This window comes from Balaenoptera physalus (assembly GCF_965194825.1).
Source record: "Balaenoptera physalus genome assembly, chromosome: 12".
Classification (NCBI taxonomy): domain Eukaryota; kingdom Metazoa; phylum Chordata; class Mammalia; order Artiodactyla; family Balaenopteridae; genus Balaenoptera; species Balaenoptera physalus.
This window is the reverse complement of record NC_138897.1, coordinates 71,470,444-71,494,821: the sequence shown is the minus strand read 5'-3', so window position 1 is coordinate 71,494,821 and position 24,378 is coordinate 71,470,444. Positions and strand designations below refer to the sequence as shown.

Here is a 24,378-nt window from a genome sequence, read left to right as displayed (position 1 = left end):
GAGGGACTTGGCAAACTGCTCAAGTTCTTTTTCTTTTTTCTTTTCTACCATTTTATTTGTTTTTCCTGTATCAATATCTTTAAACTATTGTAGTTTTATAATTTGTCTGGACAGCTAGAAGATGGAATCCGAATTGTACTACTACTTTCTTTCCTCCTCCTCCTTTTCCCCCTTCTCTTTCACATTTCTTGTACTCTTCCTTCTTTCTTTTCTTTTTATGTTACTTTTTAAAATTTATTCATTTTATTTACTTATTTTTGTCTGCATCGTGTCTTCGGTGCTACAGGTGGGCTTCTCATTGTGGTAGTGCACAGGCTCAGCTGCTCCACGGCATGTGGGATCTTCCCGGACCAGGGCTTGAACCCATGTCCCCTGCATTGGCAGGCGGATTCTTAACCACTGTGCCACCAGGGAAGTCCCTCAAGTTCTTTTTCTTGACCTTCACTTTTTTGTATTTCATTGAGTTGTATATTTATTTTGTGCACTTTAATATAAAAAAAGTATCTCTTGTCCTCCATGCAGTTCTTACAGGGCTGGCGTGAAGATCTAAATGATGTTGAGTCCTGTTTGAACTGTAAATGCTGAAACAGATGCAACATGAATGCCCTTCACAGTCACCAGGTGTTTACTGGGTGCTGGGCATCATGCTAAGCTCCCTTCATGCCTTATCCCACTTAATCCCCCCAACCCATAACAGCTCCCATTTTGTAGATGAAGAAACTGAAATGCAAAGACAAATGGTTAGTAAGTGATGAAGCCCGGATTCAAACCCAGGCTGTCTGGTGATGAGGACCATGACCTAAGTCCTACACAAATGTTGAATGATTGATTATCTCCAGACTATTAAACCATCATGGCTATTCCGGTTTTAAAAAGAAAGGTACAGATCATTTTGTATAGTAGACTACCATTTGTGTAAAAAAAAAAAAAAAAAAGGAAGCAAAAAGAACCAATCTGCTTATTTTGGATATTTGTTTATATTCAAAAAATATTTTTATCAAGAAACTGAATACATTTAGTTGCAGCTGGGAAGAGGAACTACAGCAATGGAGACGGGGTTGAGAAGGTGCTTTCTGATTTTTGAAGTATGTAAATGTATTAGAAATTTATTCAGAAACAAAAAGAAACAATGATTATAACAAAAACCATCAGAGAATTACATGAACAACGTTATGCCAATGATTTGGAAAACATTAACAAAAGACACTTTCCTGCAAAAATATAACTCAGTAAAAATGACACAGGAAGAAAACGAAATTCTGTCTAGACTTAGGACCAATAAAGAAATGTTGGGGCTTCGCTCGTGGCGCAGTGGTTAAGAACCCGCCTGCCAATGCATGGGACACGGGTTCCAGCCCTGGTCCAGGAAGATCCCACGTGCCACGGAGCAACTAAGCCTGTGCGCTACAACTACTGAGCCTGTTCTCTAGAGCCTGCGAGCCACAACTACTGAGCCCACGTGCCACAACTACTAAAGCTCGCGCACCTAGAGCCCGTGCTCCACAAGAGAAGCCACCGCAATGAGAAGCCCACGCACTGCAATGAAGAGTAGCCCCCACTCGCCACAATTAGAGGAAGCCCGCGCGGGGCAACGAAGACCAAATGCAGACAGAAATTAATTAATTAATTAATTTAAAAAAAAAAGTTGTGCTTTTTTTAAAAACCTGCATCCTATCTCCCCCAAAATCTCCGGGGAGTACCGGGAGGGCAGGGCTTCTGTGTTTTCCCACCACTGTCTAGCTCAAGCCCAGCGCCGTCCTTGGCACGCTATAGATACGACCCTGAATGTTGGACCTCTTGGCTAAGCCGAGCATGGACGGTGGACCTCTGGGCGAAGCCGAGCCTTTGGGATGATGGAGCGTGAACACATCACTCGGCAGTGCCCAGTGCATCCTCCAGGAGCATCCGCCAGCCAGAGCTCGAGCAGGAAGCCTGACGCACGCGCACTGCCTGCCTGAGGACTTTCTGTGGCCGGCCGGATGATACGGCGCCTGCGCGATCCAGAGCCGGGAGGGACGCGAGCCGAGTGGGCTGTGCTGTAGACGCCTGCGCGGCGGCGGATGTGGGCGGGGCAAGCGCCGCGCCTGCGCAGTCTTCGGCGGCCGTGTGGGACGGACAAGGGGCGGGCTGGGGGCGTGGGCCGCGAGGGAGGCTGGGCGGGCCGGGCGAACGGCGCCGCGGGGTTGGCTGCTGCCCTGAGGCCGGACTCAACGGATTCGGGCCGCGCCACCGGGCGAGCTCGCCGCCCGGCCCCAGCCCGGAGCCAGCGAGCAAGCGAGGCGGCGCCGCGCGGTAAGAGCCGGGGCCGGGTGCCCTGAGTGTGCGCGGCGGGAGCGTCCTTCTCCTCAGCGCCGCCCGCGCGGCCAGGCCCCGGCGGCCCGCAGACCCCGGCGGCCCGCGCCTGCGCCGTCCCCTCCCGGGCCCCCCGCCCGGCGCGCGCCTGCGCCATCCCCTCGCGGGCCCCCGGGCAGCCCAAGCCGCGACCCCGGCCGGCGGGCGTCCCGGCTGCTTGGGGCCCGGCTGGTTCTGCGGCCGCGCCCACCGGTCTCCTCTCCTCGCGCCCCAGGAGAGGCTGGGGCCGCCGCCCCATAGCCCCTGGCCCCCAGTCCTTTAGTCCCCGGCCTCCATCCCCGGGCCCGAGGACGCGGCGGGCGGCCGACCCGGGCCTCCTGCGGGCTCTGCTTCCGCCGGGCCGCGCCCCCACCCGCGCCCAGCTCCGCCGGCGGGGTCAGCCCGGAGCAGGAGGAGTATCCTTTTTTCTCCAGACCTGGTTAATTGCATCAGGTTGGATGTGAATAATCTTGTGTTCTGCCGAGGAAATTCTGCCTTTCCCGCAGTGTGGTCATTGTATGGCTTCAGTGGTTACGTTTAAGACATCAGAGTTCGTTTCTGGGCAGCTCCGCTGGAGATGGCTGGAAAAGAAATCAGTTTCCACTCAGTTTCGGCCCATTTACAAAACCAAGTAACTCCTGTGATCATTCAAGCGCAGAGAATCTTGATTCGTTAATGCCCTTGGTAATTCGCCGGCAAGCACGGGAGGACCCAGGGAAAATTCCCATAAATTTGCCGTCCTGTATTGATCACAGGGGGAAATGTCTGTTGTATTAAAAAAAAAAAAAATCATCTTAAGCCACTGATAATGTTTTGTAAGTTTGCAACAGATGCAAGAGACTAAAAAATGTTTGCTGTCACCCCGGGGGCTGCATCTTGAGATGAAATCAGAGCCTGGGGCTTGGTAGATACCAGCAGACATCACTATAATATGGGTAGGTTATCAAATAGACACATCGATGCAGAAGGGTAAGGAGAAGTAGGGTATTGACCGAGGTAAGGTTTTTTTCTATAAAGAGATAGCTGATCCAGTAATTTTTTTCTCTTGAAAGATGTCTCCTTTTCTCCTTTGAATGAGTGTACTCCAAGCATCTTGAGATAGCTGGAGAATGCTTTTTAGTTACCTGTGCATACTCTACGTATGTAGGGATTTTCTTGACATTCATTTTCAGTAAGAAAGTGAGGGGTTCCCTGGTGGCGCAGTGGTTAAGAATCTGCTTGCCAATGCAGGGGACATGGGTTCGAGCTCTGGTCCGCGAAGATCCCACATGCCGCAGAGCAACTAAGCCCTTGTGCCACAACTACTGAGCCTGTGCTCTAGAGCCCGCGAGCCACAACTACTGAAGCCGGTGCACCTAGATCCCGTGCTCTGCAACAAGAGAAGCCACCGCAGTGAGAAGCCTGCGTGCCACAACTAGAGAAAGCCCATGCGCAGCAACGAAGACCCAACACAGCCAAAAATAAATAAATAAATAAAATAAATATTTTTAAAAAAGAAAAGAAAGTGAATATTGTGCCATAGAAAAGCTTTATCACTCTGCACCTTGTCAACAGTCCAGATATCTAAGTGTGCAGTTCAGCATCATAGTGAGTGGGAAGTGATTATAGCAGTTTTGGTTAAGGTGAGGTTTGTATCAAAATTTCTGTTTTAAACTTGAACTTTTGGGGTTGTGTATCTGCAGTGTGTCCTCTTGAGATGGGATTTCTCTGAAGCAGAGGTTCTCTTTATAACTGACTTTATAAAGTACATCTTATATTTTAGATGACTCAGATGATAGTATTGCTTTGGTTCAAAATTATTATTAAGGGTGGGTTTTCGTAATACATTAAGATTTGCTGTATGACCATATAGATATTTAAATCACATGGCTAACTTGTACATAGTCATTACGCAAACTGTCCACCTCAGTAGAGGAACAGTGGCAGGGTGTCAGTAGGTGAGTTAAATTCTCTTGGCTTTATGGCTTTGGGCAAGTCGGTTTTCCTTTCTGGGCTTCATTTCCCCATCTGTAAAGTGTGGGGTTTGGGGGTGGAGATGGAAAGGAGCTTGAGTTGCCAATTTTAATGTTTAATGGATCTTTGCCTACTTAGTCCTCTTCAGCCAGGGGTAGAACTGGGCCTTCTCACCAGTTCCATGACATTGTGGTCCCTTGTCAAAGACCAGGTGGTGTTGTAAAGCTGGTGAGAACCAATCTCGGAGACTCTTGGTCAGACCCCTGAAATGAACTGTTGAGTGGGCTTCAGAGTATTAAGAAAAACGAGGACAATATAGGGAGTTTTTCATAAAACTAAATTTATTCAACTAGGACTTCCCTTTCTAAAAAATGTCATTTTCTTGATATTAAAATTAAAGCATCTTCTATGACATGATGGTGATAGTAAATGGTGGTAAATGAGATTGTAATAAATGGCAACTACAGGTTGGTTTTCTTATCACAATAAGGTATTTTTAGAAATAAAGAGAACGTAGAATCTATTGTTTTGCTGTTGTTATAAGGGAGTTTAGTGAAAAAGTTCCTGGGGCTTTTGCTGCTGAGAAGATTAAAATATAGATTACTTTTTAAGAGTAAATATGAGTTACTTTGTGGTCATTTGTCCCAATCCACAGGCAACTAAGAAGGCTCTGTTGAATTTGCTTGGTATTAAAGATACTTCTGATCATCCTTTCCTACCAGATATAAAATGTCAGGATATTTTTGTGTGTGTATAAGCCTAGGCAGGGAAATTCCTCCTGGTGGTTGGAATTGTTAGTATTGAATAGACTGGCTGCTGAGGTAAAGAACCCCTGTGGGGATTCTCTGTCAGCTCCGAAACCTTTTAGTATTGTGGCCCCAGTTTTTTGCTGTGAAACACCATGACCATCAAGAAATTAGGCTTACAGATTATATTTCAGATACGCTGAGGGGAGAAGTGGCTGTCCAGCACCCTCTCCGGTTCCAAAGTGAATGTAACAGATGACCATTGTGTCTGTGAAATCTTAAAAATTTTTAAAGATTTAAAAAATCTTACTAGATTTAGATTTAGAGTTATTGTAAATTTTCTTTTGTACTTACAAAACTACAATATATAATGTGTGTCAAGCATACGTTTTAAAACTGTCTCAAATTAAAATTAATAATGCAATCTGTAATTCTTCAAATACTCATGTTCACATTGGGAGGACTGACTGCTCTCACCCACCTGAGTTCTCCATTTTCAAAGGATAACATGGAAACTCTGTAAAGGACATTTGTCCAGAAGAAGAGAATGCAGATCTGTTAAATGTTTTTCCTGACCTTTTTGCACATCTTCATTGTAGTTCTTGTCTTTATTTTTTGGTTAAATCCTGAGGTTTGCCCCTGCCTTTCTTTCTAAAATGTTAATCTGTTCACGGTTACTGCCCTGCTCTCTGCACAATTTAAAATCCTTCAATGGCTCCCACTATCTTTACAATCAGATCTACCAATCCTTAGCTTGGTGTCACTGGGCTCAGGCTGCCATTCTCGTCCTGCCCCCACCTCCTTTTACGTGCTTCGTTGAGCTCTTGGTCCTTGGAGCTCTCTCCAGTCTCCTCTGCTGAAAAGCTTTTCTCTCACTTCATCCTTCAAAACTCTGCTCAGATAGGACCTGGCCTGAAAGGCATCCCTTATCCTGTCTCCTGCAGGCTTGTCCAGCACCCTGTCCAGTTAGGATTTGGCTCCCTAGTTTTGTCTGCTCTTCTCCACCAGCGGGGACACTGCAGTGCAGAGCGGGGTGCGTGTCGTTGCATCTGCTGGGTAAGTAGTTTGTCAGGCATGGGTCCTGAGGAAGTGGGTCACTTAGTCCCTGCCCCTGAGGAGCTTTTCACTCCAGGTCCACTTGGCCTTGCCACCCCTGAGACACCTCCCAGCCATGCACACCAACTTGCAAAGTCCATATAATTGTGTCTTAGTGTCTAATTAAAATCTAATTTCTTGACGGAGGAGACTCTGTCTGTGATGTCTATTATATCACCTTTGTTCCGGGCTCTGGAAGGAATGTGCATTTGTTTCATGGTGTTTCCCTTTTTCCCCTTGTATACCTTCCATCTTGGTGGTGGTGGTTTTTGTTGTTGTTGTTTTTGGATGGTAAAGTTTTAAGAGATGAAGATATTAAATTTCAAGTTCGTCTCTTGTGCATATAGCCCAGGGAAAACAGAAATGTTAAAGGGGAAAAATACTTTGTCTCTTGAAAAAAAAAAAAAGCCCCGTATTATACTTCTTTTCAAAAGAACTGAGTTTGTACAAAAGGAAAAAAAAAAAAGACCCTGATTAAGCTTGGGAAAGAGGCAAAGAAACTGACGGCAGTGTTAGGATTTGTCAAGAAATACTTTTTAAAAATGAAAGTTGTCCCTTTCTTCCTCTCTCACTTCTCATGTTCTTGGGGAAAGTCCCAACTCAGCCATTTTCCAGGGGCACCTCGTCCCCTGGGAAGTCCTGAAGCAGTTTGTTGGGGCTGCTTTTTTCCAGAACAGTCACAACTGGACACTTTCTTCCGAGAGATGCCCCTGTCCTCCCATGTAGGAGACGCCAGTGTCCTGAGTCCCACTCCCTTCTTTCCCTGGAAGCGTCTCCTGGTCATAGTTTGTTCTACCCCACCAGGCCCAAGAGTCCTTGAGCAGGAGCTATTGAGTCTTCTCCTTGCACATTTTAAACCTTGGTGGGTTTGGATCAGTCTCCCCCAGCCTCCCGCCCCAATCCCCCAGCCCTGGCCTGGTGGCTTGCTGGACCTTAGTTCCCTGACCAGGGATTTAACCCAGGCTCCAGCAGTGAAAGCACCGAGTCCTAACCACTGGACTGCCAGGGAAGTCCCTGGTTAGGGTCAGTCTTAAATCTTCTGTCCCGTGTTCTTGCCCTTTTCCCTTTCTGGCCTCTGCATTTCTGCAAACTCCGTCACATCATTACACTTAGTCAAGTGTGCTTTCTCTGCCCTGTTACAAATTACCTGCTGGATTTTTAAACCCTAGTTCCCTCATTTTTATTCTTTTTTTTTTTTTTTTTGGCCGAGCCGCAAGGCTTGCAGGATCTTAGTTCCCTGGCCAGGGATTGAACCCTGGGCCCTCTGCAGTGAAAGCGCTGAGTCCTAACCACTGGACCGCCAGGGAAGTCCCCCTCATTTTTATTCCTCAAGCTTACCTCATTGCGTACTTACTCAACTTTGCCCGGCCCCTGCCACTCAAGGCCACCAGCCTTGGATTTTTTAGTCTTTTTTTGTTTATCTCTTCCTTCTTGCCTCAACACTTGTCTCCTCTCCCCACCCCACTCTCCCCTCCCCCGAACTCCACCACCAGGAACGTCAACCTTTCATACCACTCTTCATCGTTCATGCATTCGTTTGAATACAAGAATCATGTATGCATATATTCATTCATGTATTCATTTGCAAAGATGTATGGTTTTTAAAAATAACAGCTTTATTGAGGTATAATTCATATACCATAAAGTTCATCCTTTTTGTTATTTTCCAACTTAAATGAGTCAAATTTATTTATTTGTTTATTTAAATTTTTATTGGAGTATATATTTTTTTTAATTTAATTAATTTATTTTTGGCTGCATCCAGTCTTAGTTGTGGCATGTGGGATCTTTAGTTGCGGCGTGCGGGCTTCTCTCTAGTTGTGGTGCATGGGCTTCTCTCTAGTTGTGGCGCGTGGGCTCAGTAGTTGGCGGTGTGCGGGCTCAGTTGCCCTGAGGCTTGTGAGATCTTAGTTCCCCAACCAGGGATGGAACCCGTGTCCCCTGCATTGGAAGATGGATTCTTAACCACTGGACCACCTGGGAAGTCCCTAGAGTACAGTTGATTTACAATGTTGTGTTAGTTTCAGGTGTACAGCAAAGTGAATCAGCTATATATACACATATATCCACTCCTTTTCAGATTCCCCTCCCACATAGGCTATTACAGAGTACTGAGTAGAATTCCCTGTGCTATACAGTAGGTCCTTATTAGTTATCTATCAATGTTTTATACATAGTAGTGTGTATATGTCAATCCCAATCTTCCAATTTATCTCTCCCTCCTGACCCCCTGGTAACCATAAGTTTGTTTTCTACATCTGTAACTCTATTTCTATTTTGTAGATAAGTTCATTTTATTCCCTTTTTTTAGATTCCACATATAAGCAATATCATATAATATTTGTCTTTCTCTGTCTGACTTACTTCACTCAGTATGACAGTCTCTAGGTCCATCCATGTTGCTGCAAATGGAATGATTTTGTTCTTTTTTATGGCTGAGTAATATTCCATTGTATATATGTACCACATCTTCTTTATCCATTCCTGTGTTGATCGACATTTAGGTTGCCATGCTTTTTGAATTGCACACCTCAGTGGTTTTTAGTACATTCACAGAGTTGTGCATTGAGCACCACTCTCTAATTCCAGAACATTTTCATCACCTCAGGAAGAAACCTTGTACCCAGCAACAGTCACTCCCCATTCTCCACTCCCCCAAGCCCCTGGCAATCACTAATCTACTTTCTCTGGACTTGTCTGTTCTGGATGTAAATGGAATCAGACAATATGTGGCCTTTTGTGTGGTTTTTTTCATTTAGCATAATGTTTCTAAGGGTTATCCATGTTGTAGCATTCATTAGTACTTCATTCCTTTTATGGCTAAATAATAGTCCATATTTTGTTATCTATTCATTAGTTGATGGACATTTAGTTTATTCCACTTTTCTTTTCTTTTTTTTTTTAATTTTTTGGCCACACAGCATGTGGGATTTTAGTTCCCCAACCAGGGACTGAACCCGCACCCCCTGCATTGGAAGTACAGCGTCTTAACCACTGGACCACCAGGGAAGTCCCTAGTTTATTCCACTTTTGGATATTATGAATAATGCTGCTGTGAACATTCATGTACAAGTTTTTGTGTGGACAGATGTTTTCTGTTCTCTTAGGTGTATACGTAGAAGTGGAATCACTGGGTCATATGGTAGCAATGTTAAACTTTTTGAGGAACCACAAACTGTTTTTCAAAGCTGCTCCATCTTACAGTCCCTCCAGCAGTGTGTCAAATTCTAAGTTCTCCACTTCCTGATCAATGTATGGGTTTTCAGGGCATACTTTTTAAAACATGGGATATTTTTGGCACTTCTGCTTTTTGTTTTCCTCACTTAATACTTCTGGAAAGTCCATTAAATCAGCTGGTATCATTCTGACTCATTGTGATTAATGGCTTCATAGTAATATTCCATAGTATAAATATACTGTTTATTCATTCAATTCAGCAGATAATAAAAGGCTATGATGGACCAGGCACTGTTCTAGGCTCTGAGGCAACATCATGAACAAAACAAACAAAACACCCTGCACTCTTAGAGTTTACTGTCTAATAGGGGCAGGGGTGGAAAGTCAGGAAATAAACAAGTAGCATAGCCTAGGGTTTTACCATTGCAGTTTGAGTCTGTGGGGGCTTTCTGAGTAGTGTATATGAAGTACCAAAGGCTAGATTGCCCTAAATGTTGTTACAAGTTACTTTAAGTCAGTATTAGTATTAATAATCTTGCAGGAGAAAGTAGAAACATTTTCATAAAAAAAAAAAAAAGGAAAAAAAAAAAAAAAAAAAAGACCCAATTGGTTAATGTGGATATGGAGTTCTAGGAGATCCACATATGAGTCCTTGGTAGCAAAGTTTGCACATTTATAAATTGTATCCAAATCCTCTTATTCTGTTGACAAGTAATAGACATCGTTCCCCAAAAACCAGGTGAGATATATGTGCTGGATGTTTCTGATGGATGCAGTTGAGAGTACTTTTGGGGGACATGGCAAAACTTCTGGGCCCAGTCAAGACTCTTGTTTTCTTCCTGAACTTTTCTGTGTTTGTTATATTGCCCTATGAATTATTGAGATTGTCCCTCCAGTAAAGCCTACTTTAAATTATTCATGGTGATGCTTAGGGAAAATAATCTGGGTCATCTAGAGTGGTTAGGCCTGGAGGGAATTCCCTCCCAATAAGGGCAGATTTATATTGATATGCAGCCTAGTTTGGCCTGCACTGACCCTTCTATGTTGGCCCTAGTGGTAATGCAGTTAAAATAAGAATTTCGGTTCTGATTTTGTTTTTTTATATTTGACTTTGAAATGAAGTTAGAAATGCACATTTTAGACACACGGTTATTCACCCTTCATGTTACCCATCCAGGTCAAAGTCTTGCTCATCCAGACCAGCTCCATCATGATGGAATGCTAGTCATCTATTAATAATCAGAATGTCACTCTAATGAATAAAACATTATTTTGCAGAAAACTTTTTTGGGCAATTCAGTTACTAATGTTCGTTTATAAAAATTCAGAACAAAACACAATCTGCAAGTTTATGTTAAAGTAATATCTCTGAAGGTCTAGTGTAGAATATAAATGCCAACCAGCATACTGTCTAGCAGTACAGGGATCTTAGTCACCTCCTCTCCTGCCTTTGCTTCTCGCTGTCCTCCCCCACCACACATGTGCTTAGTTGGGTTGGGTTCCAAAACTTTATTTATAAAACTAATTTAATTCATAAGGTTTATGAGGTTTAGGTTATTAGTACTGTGGAATCTAATGAGCATCCATGGCAGCATGGCTGAAAAAGCATACATTTCATGTGTACCTTTCATTAAATACGGTCCTCTCACCATACAGCTTAAGGTAGTTATTTTCCTTAATTTTATAAATGAGGAAACGAGGTTAAGAATACAGAGTTAACCAGGGGCCAAGCTTGGACTTGAGCCCAGTTTTCTGACTAAAAGTCCTATGTTCTTTTCGCTGTAATATGCTGCCTTTCAACTGGAATGCATTTGCCATATGGTTGAAGGAACGACAGTGCCATTTAGCCTGGAGAATAGAAGACTGTGTAGGGCATTGTTTCTCTTATAATTGAAATATTTGAAGAGCTTTCACATGGAAAGAGGGCTGGACTTATTTTGTGCTGCTCTGGCAGGTTCCCTAGTAAATGGTAGTTATAGTTGCACTGACATTTGGCTCCACGTATGAAAAACTGCCCAAGAATTGAAGGGGCAACTAGTGACAAAGGCTGTGGGGGTGTCATAGGACGATGGCTGGGGGACTGACCTTGATGCCTGCCTGGTCTTACTGAGGTCCTCTTCTTTGCCTCCTCCTACACCCTTTCTTGCCTGAGCGCTTGGCTGGGCCCCCTCTCTTCTCTTCCTAATTTCATGCCTCTTCTCCCTTAAGCCACTCAGAGGCAAGTTTTACATATGGGATGGTCACTTGATAGTAGTTAATGATGATTTTGTTTGATTGGTTCGTTTTTCTCACATATGCAGTATACACATTATTTTAAATAAAGTGACAGTGAAGTATGAATTTGGAATTTATAATTTTTTCCAATACTATTTCTGTAGTGATTTTTTTTTAAGCGGGAAATAAAAATTGAAGAGTATATCCTGTAGGCTAAGGGGGGGATTTATTATGCAAGTATGAGAGTCTCTGCTGAAACGCTAACGCAGTGTTTACTTTCTCACCCAAGGGTCATTATCCTCAGGGATAACCACCCAAGGTTCCTATGCTGTTTCATTCCTCGTCACATGTGATTGCATAGGTGCTGCACCTTGTCCGGCCAGGGAGTCCTGCAGGTGGGGAGAGGGTGGTCAGCAGCAGCAGGGTCTGTATTGACGCCAGAGAGTGACTTCTGTGAAGGGTTCTCAGTCTCTGAACATCTTTGCAGGTGAAGCTTCAGAGCATAGTGAGGTCAAGAGGAAGAATGACCTGTTATCTCTCAAACAGCTGATTAATTTTTTCATAGCAGTTACTGGTTTCTTTGTCTTTTGTCTACATACTTTTTTTTTTTTTTTTTAATTGTCAGGATACTGGAACTTAGATATATGTGCCATGCTGCATCAGAAGCGAGCTTGGGACATTTCAGGTGATGGGGGTGGCTGGTGGCTGCCCTGAGAAAGAGATTCCCTCAGGAAACAGGCAAGTGAGAAAGTGAGCCCAGCAAATTACCCCGTGTAAGTTCAATGTGATGCTCTTTAAATAACAGTTGACGTTGCACCACTGTTACCTGGAGCCCTGAGAGCTGAAGCGTTGTGACTGTTCAAGTATCTAGCTAACCGAAGTTAGTGCAGGAGCCGAACATTCAGCTGGTGTCTGATGACGAGCAGTCCTCCCGGCCCTGCTTGAGTGCCTTCGGCGAGGGGAGGACCCAACCAGTTTTAAGGCCGCTCGGTTGGTGTAGGGACATCGCTGATTATTAGTTGCCTCGGAATCTGTCGCTTGATAACTTTCACTCTCTAGTCCTATTCCTGCCTTCTGGACCTTTTGAAGTTTGAAAACGACTGTTTTCACTTACCGAGTTGAAAGTCTCACTTACTTGAGTTTTCAGAGCTCTCTGGACTGGAGACAGGCTGGTTATTAGATTTTCTCCTCACAGTGTGGTTCTAGAACTGCACACAGTACCCTACCAGCTCCTCTGAGGAGGACAGTCTACCTGGGACTCCTGTCTTCCTGGATCCAGACAGTGTAAATCAGATGATTTATTTCAGCTCAGGACTGTATTGTTGCCCTTGGAAGAGCCCTGCTGTGCTGTGGGGACACTTTAAGCCCAAATTCCCTCTTCTGCTACAGAAGCAAGTCTTCCAGAGTCTGTCTTTCAGAGTTTTCCTCTTCCCGGGAACTTGTGGACAATAGGATCAGATTCTAACCTTTGACAGCACCTGCACCCTTCCAAAATCTGCTTCTCACACACAGGAACAAAAGATAAATATGTGAGGTGACATATTAATTAACTAGGTGGTGGGAATCCTTTTACAATGTATATGTACATCAGTCGCCATGATGTACATTTTAAATGTGTTACAGTTTTATTTATCAATTATATCTCAGTAAAGTTGAAAAAAATTTGAGGTGAAAGCATCTTGCCTTCAAAAGGTCAGGGTTTCCTATCTGAGACTAGTCACAGAGATGCATTCCAGGTTTCTTATTTCTTATTTGTTCCCAGATGGTGTGCAAGGAGGTAGTGATCCCTGGGGTTAGGCCACCTTATGTAGCGTGGCAGCTCGAGGGGGTGAGGACACCCGATGAGCTGAGGTTCCAGCTTCATAGGGACCTTCCTTCTTAGGCTGCTTTGGCCTCCGGGGGAGGGCTGCCTGCCCCTTTAACGCTAGGGTCTCCACAGTTTTCCACTAACCACAGTTTGTGAGAGTCTCTAAGTTGTCGGTTTTCTCCTCATCCCCTTCTGCCCCTCATCAGCTTTTTCTTCCTGATTTCTTTTTGAAATTCTGCTGTTTTGAGTTGGTATCTTTTTGACTTTCACCTATACTGGTAACACGTAAATGATGACATTGTGGTACAGGACAGACACATTATTCCCATGGCTTCCTTGATCATTTCTTTCAGTACCCTATATTGCATGCTCTCTTTCCTAGCTGCTAGCCTGCCAGCCCGCTGTGAAAGATTGGAAGTGAATAAGGGGTCATCAGCCGTCCCTTGTAAACACGGGGACAGCATCACCAAGGCCTCAATCTGTATAGTAACAAGGAATGTTTTGCTTACCTGCTTCCACATAAGCTGCTGGTAATGGTTAGGATTTGGAAAAGGGGAAAACATTCCTGAGGTGGGGAATTTAGTCACCTGTAGTTCTATATGAAAGTCAACCCAAAAAAAAACAAAGGGACTTCCCGGCACTCCAGTGGTTAAGACTCTATGGCGCGGCCAAAAAAAAAAAAAAGAAAAGAAGAAGAAAGTCAAAGTCAACCGAGAGGAGGGGAAGGCATATCATTATAGTCTCAGTAGAGACTGAGAGACTGACGGGCTTTTTCCAGATCCAGGTAGTAAATGTTTTTGACTTTGCAGGCCATATAGTCTCTGTTGCAACTAATCAGCACAGAAGTAGCCATAGAAATACATGAATGAATGAGTATACCTGTGTTTCAATAAAATTTTCTTAGTGGATCTGAAAACTGGAATTTTGTATAGTTTTTGATGTCACAAAATACTCTTGATTTTTTTTTCTCCCCAACCATTTAAAAATGCAAGAAATATTCTTAGTTTGTGGACTGTACAAAAACAAGTGATGAGCCGGATTTGGCCCATGGACTGTAGTTTGCTGTCTGTCCTCGGTCATAGGGAAACAGGAAGCAGAGAGGACTGATTAGAGGGCCTGGGAAGCCAGGCCCAGAGTTTTTTCTGTTATTTTCTAATTTAATTAATAAAGAATCTTTTACAAAAACCCCATCCTAAAAGACAACAATTCAAAAAGAAGAAAGATGGAAGGATAGAAGGGATTGAAAGCATGCAGAAAGGCTCAGAGAGAGATGTGTGTCAGCCAGGAGGTGTGATGAAAGGCCGGTGGGGAGACTCACACTGGGCGAGGGAGTGAGTGAGGAGAGGGCTGGACACCAGGGACAGAGGAAGGGCAAGTGCAAGTTAGTGACCCACTGAATGAGGAAGGCAAAGAAAGGCCGTGCTGAGTTAGACCCCACGGGGTGACAGCAGCAGTGGTTAGGCCCCAGAGCGGGTGGCACACACCTGGAGTGGACCGTGGAGTTTTTAGTTGTCTGGAAGATGGAGCAGAGCAGAGCAGCCCTGGGGATTGTCCTGGGAGGGAGAGAGCTCTTCTTTTCTGCTGATGGTGTGAGGAGTTGGAAAGAAGAAGTGAGAAGTTAGGGTACAGGGAACTCACCTCTGTGGTGTAGGGAGGATAGCAGTGTGCTGTTTGGTGTGGTTCCTGTAGCAGTCCTGTGTAGGAGCTCTTAGCCTCCACCTAGAGGTGCAAGGACTGAAGTTTGGACGTGAGTAAACATGCCCAGAGCCACATAACTAGTAAGTGGTGGAGCTGGCACTTGAACCCAGGTTCTACCGGAATAATCTGGGTTCTTTCCACTAGACTGTGAATTCCTGAGTGCACAGCCGCAGTGTCCCAGGCTGCTAGTTGGAGATCTGCCTTCTGGCACCGTGCTCTGTGTTTAGTGTTATGGCCCAGAACAATGCTGCTCTTCTCTCTCTTATAAAAATCTGTATGTGTTTTGCAGTCCTTAGAAGGGATGGTTGGTTGTTTGTTTTCAATTTATTTTTGCCTGCATTGTGTCTTTTTTTCTTTTTCAATTAATTAATTAATTAATTAATGGCTGCGTTGGGTCTTCGTTGTTCCGCATGGGCTTTCTCTAGTTGCGGCAAGTGGGGGCTACTCTTCGTTGCGGTGCGCGGGCTTCTCATTGCAGTGGCTTCTCTTGTTGCAGAGCACGGGCTCTAGGGGCGCGTGGGCTTCAATAGTTGTGACACGCGGGCTCAGTAGTTGTGGCTCATGGGCTCTAGAGCACAGGCTCGGTAGTTGTGGCGCACGGGCTTAGTTGCTCCACGGCATGTGGGATCTTCCCGGGCCAGGGCTCAAACCCATGTCCCCTGCATTGGCAGGCAGATTCTTAACCGCTGAGCCACCATGGAAGCCCAGGATGGTTGTTTTTAAAGCTGAAATAGTTAAATTACTCATTTGCAGTAAATCAGATTAGATAGGCAATGTTCTCAGAGACAGGATTTGGTAATTTTGGGGGTAATGTTTTAAACCTAAGAAATAGTTTTGAAGGATTAGAATCTGAAGACCCCCATCTGCTGAGTTTGGGGTGAGCTGCTGTGCTGTATGTATGAGAGTCTATTATTTTTTTTTTTAAGATTTTAAATTTATTTATTTATTTATTTTGGCTGCGTTGGGTCTTAGTTGCGGCACGTGGGATCTTCGTTGACGCATGTGGGATCTTTTTGTTGCTGCGCATGGGCTTCTCTCTAGTTGTGGTGTGTGAGTTTTCTCTTCTCTAGCTGTGGTGCGCAGGTTCCAGAGCACATGGGCTCTGTAGTTTGCATCACGCGGGCTCTCTAGCTGTGGTGCGCAAGTTCTCTAGTTGTGGCCCACGGGCTTAGTTGCCCGGTGGCATGTGGGATCATAGTTCCCAGACCAGGGATCCAACCTGCATCCCCTGCATTGGAAGGTGGACCACTGGACCACCTTCCAATGAACCACCAGGGAAGTCTCTATTACTCTTAATATGTTACTAGTAACCTGTTACTGAAGCTCAGAGTTTGCTAAATCAGGTAACATTGTTCTGAAATTTTACTTGTTAAAAATTAGAATGAAGCATTAGGAAGAAACATTTATTTTACACATTCTATTTTCTTGATACCCTGTTGGTTGCATTGTATTGAAATTCTGACACCTAATTAAGTTCGGTGCTTGGACTTTGTAATACATTACTCACGCAGTAAAGACAAACAGCATGATCCTAAATTGGCAACAGCAAAGTCAGTGTAATTGAGTTATATGGTGAGTCTCGGCATTTTCACAGGGATGGGTGCACCATGACATTTGGAACTCAGAAGGAAGTGCTTGCCATGGTTTTCCTCTTTTTTCCTCTTACATCCTCATCCTGCCACTGATAAGTGAGTAGAAGTTCTACCCCCAGTTGCAGGATGTGGTGTGACAGGCTATAAACTGGGTAACAGGTGTCTCGAGAGCGCTTCCAGGATTTCCTTCTGACACGCTTGTCCTTTCAGCAGTGGCTTGGGCTCTTCGCATCCTAGCTCCGATTTTGTCTGCCTGTCGGGTGTTTGGTTCCCTTCTCTGTGTAGTTCTTAAATGATGCCTTTGGCACTGGCCCTGCCTCACCTGCTCTATGCACCTTGCGGTCCTGGTGAGGCTGAGAAGCCTCCACGTGGCTGCCCTGAGGGCGTGTTGATGGTGCTGGAGGGACAGTCTGGGGGCAGGGCTTCGTGTGACCCAGGTCCTCTGAGCTGGGCTTCGAGGGACTTGAACTGCTTGTCCTCCAAGATAGCTTTGAAGGAGGAGGGGTTTTCAACCAGTGGACACTGGACTTGGGGGAATAACGCGCCCGTGGGAGGGAGCTGCGCGAAGCGGACAAAGGGCCCTGCACAGGGGTCTGGTTTCATGAAAGAAACGTGCTGCTCTAGACCCCGGCTGCTGGAGGGAGCCCTGGAGAGTGGCTTTGGAGTTCTGGATCGGGCCGTTTTGTGGAGGACTGACTGTTGAGCTCTGCGGTTCGGGCTTAGTGTTCTTGCTGTTCTCTGTGTAGCTTCTGCCCATCGTTCTCGTCCCGGTTCACCTTGTGTCTCGTCCCCGTGTTCTGCTCCCTCCTCTCCCAGCGCTGGCGCTGCCCTTTGCTCCCTGTTGGCCGGTCTGTGTGCAGGGCCTAGGGTTGCCAGGTAAGATACAGGACGCCCACCTACATTTGAATTTAGGGTAAAGAGCGAATATTTTTTAGTCTAAGTATGTCTCAAATGTTGCTGGGATGAAATACAGTGAGGTGGGTGCTGTGGTCGCAGTGCCTGGAGACAGAGTCTTGGCGTGACGTGGGAGAAGACCGTAAGGGGCTCTTGGGGCGGGAAGGCCGAGTGGAAGTGTAGGTGTTGGAAAGAGCGTGGCTGCATCAGACAAGGGGTAGGGAGAGGGTGGGAGCCAGGCGTTTGGCCTGAGGCAGGTAGGCAGGCGCCTGGAGAGGTGGGGGGGGGGGGGGAGGGGCGGGATTCAGGTCGCCAGGCTGTGATTCTTCCCTGACACAGAAGGAGCTGGAGCAGGGCTGGCAGGGGTGGTGGGCACGGAGACGAGGGGATGCTGTCAGCCAAGACCTGCACTGGGGGGCCGGGACGAGTCTCTACCGTGGCTCAGTGTCTCACTGTGCAGGCCGCACCTGAGATTGAGGAAGACAGCCTAGGGAGCTACCCTGCTGTGGTGCTGTCCTGGGGCATCTGGAGTCAGACCTGTTCAGACCCCTACCCTTGCGTCGGAGCTGTGGGAGGCTCAGGTGATCCTTTTCACGGTTGCTCTGAGGTCATCCTTACCTCTCAAGGTGAAGGAGGGTTGAATGAAATGCTGTGTGTGTGGAATCCCCAGCACAGTGCTTGGCATGCAGGGGGCCCTCAGGGTTTAGTTCCCTGCTTTCCCTCTTGCCAGTGAGGTTTCAGATGGACTGGAGAACAGTGGATTTTCACCATCCATTTGGGATTGTCGGTCCGCCAGGCAGCTAGCTAGGACACCACAGAAGGAGGTGCAGGTCAGCAGTGAGTCCCTGTGACTCTCCTTACATTTCATTCTGGGAGATCAGAGAGAGCCTTCTTTGAGCTGTCTGTCCTTTCCCAGAAAATGTGGATGGAAATCAAGGGTGTAATAGGCCCCATGTCATACACGTTCCCTGCTCTTTCAGTCAATTCTTTTGAGTTGGCTTTCTCAGCTCAACACAATGTCTGTGCAGATGAGACTGTATTTATAGTCTGCTGCAGAAAGACGAACATCTCCCTTCCCTCCTCGGTTTAAACTAATCTTTTCACGCCAGAGTTTTTCAGCCTTGACACTATTGATTTTGGGAGCCCTATAGTTCTTTGTTGCGAGGAGTATCCTGTGCATTGTAGGATGTTTAGCAGCATCCCTGGCCTCTCACCCAGTTGTGACAACCAAAAATGTCTACTGACGGTGCCAAATGTCCCCTAGAGGGCAAAATTACCCACTGTTGAGACCACTACCTTATAATCAGTAGATATAAGAAAAAAGTACTCCTTAGTATTTTTTATTGATTTTCATGTTATCTAATCAGTGAAGTGCTTATTGAAAAAAGATTTCAATTTTTATTACACTGAATTCAAATTCTAATTTATTTTAACTTGTTTAGTTTGGAAAGACTTTCTTTGTGCCATTGGCAAAACATTTCTCAAATCTAAAATTTTTAGCTTATTATTAAAGGATTTATTACATTGTTACATTTGAATGATTAGTAAAATAAAAGAAAATGTTTCATTTTGTATTTCAGATCACAGTTTGTTATAAATGTACAAATATATTGAATTGATATTTTTAATTAAAAATATGGCCGACAGTTAATTTTATGAATACAGTATTGTGCAATTTTGTAACTGCCTGCCAGAAATCTGAGCATAAAGCCATGGTTTGGAGGGGTCATGAATAAACATTTTCTTTTTGTAAATATGGCTGAAGAGGGAGAGGAGACTCAAAATTTCTTGCATTCTGGGAGTTTGAACTTTGGGAACCAATTTGTTTTGGACTAAATCTGGAAAAACCATTTGTGTACTATAGCCAGAAATTCTTTTAGGCTGTCCTTTTCCAGCCTTGTCACTTGTCTGGAATGTTAAGTATCAGCAGTAGTTTAACGGCCCTTTATCGACTTGTATTAAAAAGATCTCCAGAAATGGATCTAAAGAGGTCCTAGTATAAGATTAGGGTTTTTTTGTTGTTGTTGTTATTTTTTTCAAAGCAGTAAGAAGGAGAAGACTTATGGTTCTAAGTTTGAAAAATGCAGGGAGCTTCTAGTTGTTTCTAAATATTTCCTTGTGTTAAATCTTGCAGAGTAATAGAGAGAAAACATAAATTAGTATGAGTGGGTTTTTCTGTGGCCAAAACAAAGGGAAATAGAATTGCGCTTTTGGATTTTTGTTGCTGATAATTAACTCTTTTTTTCTAGTATCCTGTCTATCAGTAGTTGTGGTTTAGTGAAAAGAGTTCAGACTTTGGGCAAACTCCTTACTTCTGTAGCCTCAGTTTCTTCCTCCTTTCAAGGCACGTAGGGTGGTTTCGAATCAAATGTGCTAGTGCTGGGCAGCACCGCCCTCCCCCAGGCAGCTTGCTCTGGCATTTACACAATAGCAACATCAGCAAAGTGTCTCACCCTCCTCATTACCCTCTGACTGTGTGCCCTTCACAAAGCCAAATTTTTGAAACGTTCTTCCTTCATCTCCTACTCAATTTTTTATCCCTTTCCAGTGAGGTCTGACTTTGCCCCGTCCTTCCACTTGGAGCTGTGTTGGCCCTGCTTGCCATCTCCTCCTTCTGGCCGACTTCAGTGTCCACTTGGGCACTTTCTCCTGTAGATTTGCCCCCAGGCTCCCTTCACCCAGCGTCGCCAGGCAGAGAGGAGGTAGCTCTGACGGGAAGGGGTGGAAGTTGGAGAGGAACTGCTTTTTCCTTTTCCTTCTTCTGTGGCCGCAAGGGTGTTTGGAGGGGAGTGCACACTTGGGGCTGGAGGTGGAAGTGGAGAAGTCCCTCTGAAGGCCGCCTTTCCTCAGTGCCAGAGTTTGCATCATTGGCTTCTGGGAGCAGGTAGAACCACCATATTAAATGTGCGCATTAGTTGATAATCACACCCAATTTTAGGCATGAAGTAAAATCCGTCTTAAAAATGAGAAAACATCATGTTATAATAAAAAATAAACATTTAAAAGACACAGATAATAGAGAACAAAGCACTGATTAGCAGTGGGGAGAGGGATGGGGGAAGGGCAATATGGGGGTAGTGGGGTAAGAGGTACAAACTGTTAGGTATAAAATAAGCTGCAAGGATATATTGTACAATATGGGAAGTATAGCCAACATTTTATAACTATAAATGGAGTATAACCTTTAAAACTTGTGAATCACTATTGTACGTCTGTAACTTAAATAATGTTGTACAGCAACTATACTTCAATTAAAAATGGACATAAAAAATAAGCTTTTAAAAATTGCCAGTCAGCTCCTTAGTCAGTAAGCATGGAAGTATTTTGAGCAGTAATGGACTTTTGTATTTAGATTCAGGCTAAGCACAGAATCACATGCCCGAAGGCATCTCCCTGGCCTCTCTCCTTCATGTCTCTGTCTCTTGCACCTTGAATACACGCCCACTTGCACATGTGCAGTGTTTTGACCTGGCAAAGCTCAGGCTTTTGTCTGAGTAAGCCTTGCCTTTTTCAGTGGAGTCCACTCCAAGTCTGTCTTTAAAATGTACACCTTTAAATGCACTATCTGGTTGTGTGTTGCAATTCACAATAAGAAAGTTTAAAAAAAATGTATATGTTGAGGAATTCAGTATAAGAAGTCTATTGCATTATGATTTATTTAATTAAAACATTTCTCATTGAATTTCTTTTCAACGTTTTGTTTGGTTTTGTAGAACTCACGATTTTATCAGTTGGTTTTGGTTATTGGTTTTGATCCATTTAGTAGCAACTTTTACTTACAGACTCTTATTTATTTATTTAAATTTATTTTATTTTATTTATTTATTTTTGGCTGTGCTGGGTCTTTGTTGCTGTGCACAGGCTTTCTCTAGTTGCAGCGAGCGGGGGCTACTCTTCGTTGAGGTGCGCAGCCTTCTCATTGTGGTGGCTTCTCTTGTTGTGGAGCACGGGCTCTAGGCGCACAGGCTTCAGTAGTTGTGGCACGTGGTTCAGTAGTTGTGGCGCATGGGCTTAGTTGCTCCGAGGCATGTGGGATCTTCCCGGACCAGGGCTCAAACCCGTGTCCCTGGAATTGGCAGGTGGATTCTTAACCACTGCGCCACCAGGGAAGCCCCACACTCCAATTTAGTTTGCTAAATTTCAGTTTTCCCTTGACAGTGTGATTCCTTCTCAGTGTTTTAGTCTCTTCTTAATTTAAAATTTTAATATGATCCCTACATTTTGAATATGGAGTTTGTGAAATAAGAGATAAATGTATTTAGATTGCTTTGGTTGAAACCTTTTTTTGAATTTTAGTGGAATATTATCAATATATAACAAAAACATAAAAACATCATAGCTAATAAGCAATTTCCTTTTTTAAAAAAGTTTTGATTCCTGGTTCTTGAGGTATAAATTGTGAAATAGAATATTTGAATTTTTGAGTGATCCTAATCCATCCTCCTCGCCTATAAACAAGGCTCACAGAGTTAGCATGACTTGCTCAGGGTCACGCAGGCATGCCAGGCCTGAGACCACAATCCAGGTCTCCTGATTAGCGTTCCAGGGAACTCCCTACCGTATATTTTCAGTGTTTCCTGATATGTAATTTTCAGTGGGAAAGAACCAGAAGCAAGTGTTGTTTGTTGACATCTATGTGCCACAGTGTATAATTTAATGAAGTAGTGAGTAAAAATAATCTTTAGTCATTCCTTATGGAGGGTTTCTCTGACAGAGTGTCTTTTGAGTTGCTGCTTTTATTTAAATAAAGCATTAGTCATACTTGGGGCATGCAGTGTGTTGTTATAGATTACGATAGCTCACATTTATGCCATCATTACTGTGGGCCACCCTGCTAAACACTTTAGGTTCATTATTTCATTTAATCCTCCCAAAATCCTTATAAGGAAGGGAGTATTATTTCCAGCCCATTTTACATATGAGGAAACTGAGATTTCAGAGAGGTTAAGTAACTTGCCCAGGGATACAGATTTGAACAGGCATGGTGGGTGGGGCAGTCTCCAGATACTGTAAATAAGCACAGTGGATTTAAAAGTTATCAATTAAATAACAATTCCTCTTTTTTTTTTTTCTGGCTGCTCCACCCAGTATGTGGAATCTTAGTTCCCTGATGACAAGGGATCAACCCGTGCCCCCTGCAGTGGAAGCCCAGAGTCTTAACCGCTGCCCCGCCAGGGAAGTCCCCACAATTCTATTTAAATAGTTTTAAATAGCAATACATTTAGTGTAACAGAGGGGACAAATGATTCTACTTGGAGGTGAATAGGAGGTGCATGGAGGAGTTCAAAGGAAGAAGTGGTGACCAATCAGGATCCTTGTGTGTCTACAGGTGGGAGGATTAGGGACCACCCCTGTAGTTAACACCAAGGGCTCCTGTCCCGCACTGTGCCAGGGCTGAAGGTGCTTCTTGGTGAGGGATGGCCTCAGAGCTCCTTTGTGGTTTCCAGGACAATCTGTCTTCTCCTCCGCTCAGGGAGGAGCCTTCTTGTTGCAATATAATGACAGTTAAGATAAATTCTTAAGGTCCTCTTGGCATTATTTCTGAAACTTGATTGGTGTGCTTTTCATGGGTGGATGGTTGGGGAGGGTGGAGTTTCTGAATCACTGAAAGAAATTGCCATCCCTGATCTTGGATTGTTGTACCATTTTTCTGACCTTTGAGCCCTGGTGAAAAAACTTCTGGAATGAGTGTGTTGGGATTTTTGTTCTCTTTGTTGGTCTACACATGTTATTTTGTACAATAACTATAAATTAGGTTTTATCAACTCCTCTTTATAGGAGAGGAAACATTTGCAAACATACGAAGTGATGAAGTGATTTGCCTGCAGTCACAGTTTGTGTGGCAAAGCTGGAGTGTGAACCCAGTTCTCCTGACTTGAAGTTCAGTGCTGTGCTGCTGTTTTGAGGCCCGGGATTGGGTGGGGGTCTGGTGACACATCACAGAGCCTGTTCACCGCTCTGTTCTCTACCTGTAACATCACCATCAGCTGCGTGAGGTGTATTAGAAGGATTTTGGAGTCAGGAGGTACCTTCAAGATTCCTTAGAATTCAGCCTTTTATTGTAGGTGAGGATCCTGGTTGGACAAGTGACTTAAGATTGAAGACAGTGCTTTTTAGAGAAGAACTAATGGGTTTTAAATTGAAGTCAGAATTTAAAAATATCTCAAAGGCTGGACCTTAAGCTGAATTTGACCAAATGATAATTTTAACAGATAGGTGTAAACTTTTTCAGAATATAAATTACACAGCTATGAAACGGAGAAAAGTGGAGTATTTACTGTTCAGTTTCTTCAACATTTCTGTGTGTTTGAAATTTTCATAATAAAATGTTACCGGAAAAAAAGAGAAAAGCAGCTTAGCAGCAGTTTGTGTGAAAGAGGCTTTGTAGTATTAGGTAACCATGAACTCAGGAGGAGCCTCTGGTAGCTCCTGGCCAAACAGGGTTTTTTCTTAGATGAAGTTGAGAAGTTCAGTGTCTAGATGGAGAAAGTAATAGTCGGCTGGACTCTGCTTGCAGACCAGGTCCTCCTCCTGTCTGTGCCAATGGCACAGGTGTGCGAAGTCTGGAGTAGGGGCTGGGAACTCTCAGACCGACGTGGGGGAAAGGGCAGACTTATCAAAGCACTGTGCTGGTCCTCAGATCCTGGGAGAGCTGTGGGCTGAGGGTACTTTTGTTTTGAGTGTGGCGCTCAGATTCAGGTCAGAGGAAAGGAGTTACAGGGAAGGAGATGCCCTTCTGGCCCCTCTCCCCGAGCCCCCATATGGTGTCCTTCAGTCCATCCTCTGCAGCACCAGGTTTCTCTTCAGGAAGGACACATCCAATCAGGGCGGCACTGTCTTCAGCCCTCAGTGCTGTGTGTCAGACCGAAGC

General features: G+C 44.5%; 1 protein-coding gene across 6 annotated transcripts in view; it reads left to right on the top strand.

Annotated features, from left to right (window-relative positions):
- The first annotated feature begins 2,159 nt into the window (after positions 1–2,159).
- SPECC1L (sperm antigen with calponin homology and coiled-coil domains 1 like) overlaps positions 2,160–24,378 on the top strand; it is a 121,292-nt gene continuing 99,073 nt past the window's right edge. For 3 of the 6 annotated variants that reach the window (XM_082416270.1, XM_082416271.1, XM_082416265.1), the window contains exon 1: positions 2,160–2,292. The gene's annotated coding sequence lies outside the window, so the exon portion shown is untranslated. Of the gene's footprint in view, positions 2,293–5,974; positions 6,087–24,378 lie in introns of all 6 variants that reach the window. The other 3 variants (XM_082416266.1, XM_082416267.1, XM_082416268.1) reach the window with 2 other exon arrangements.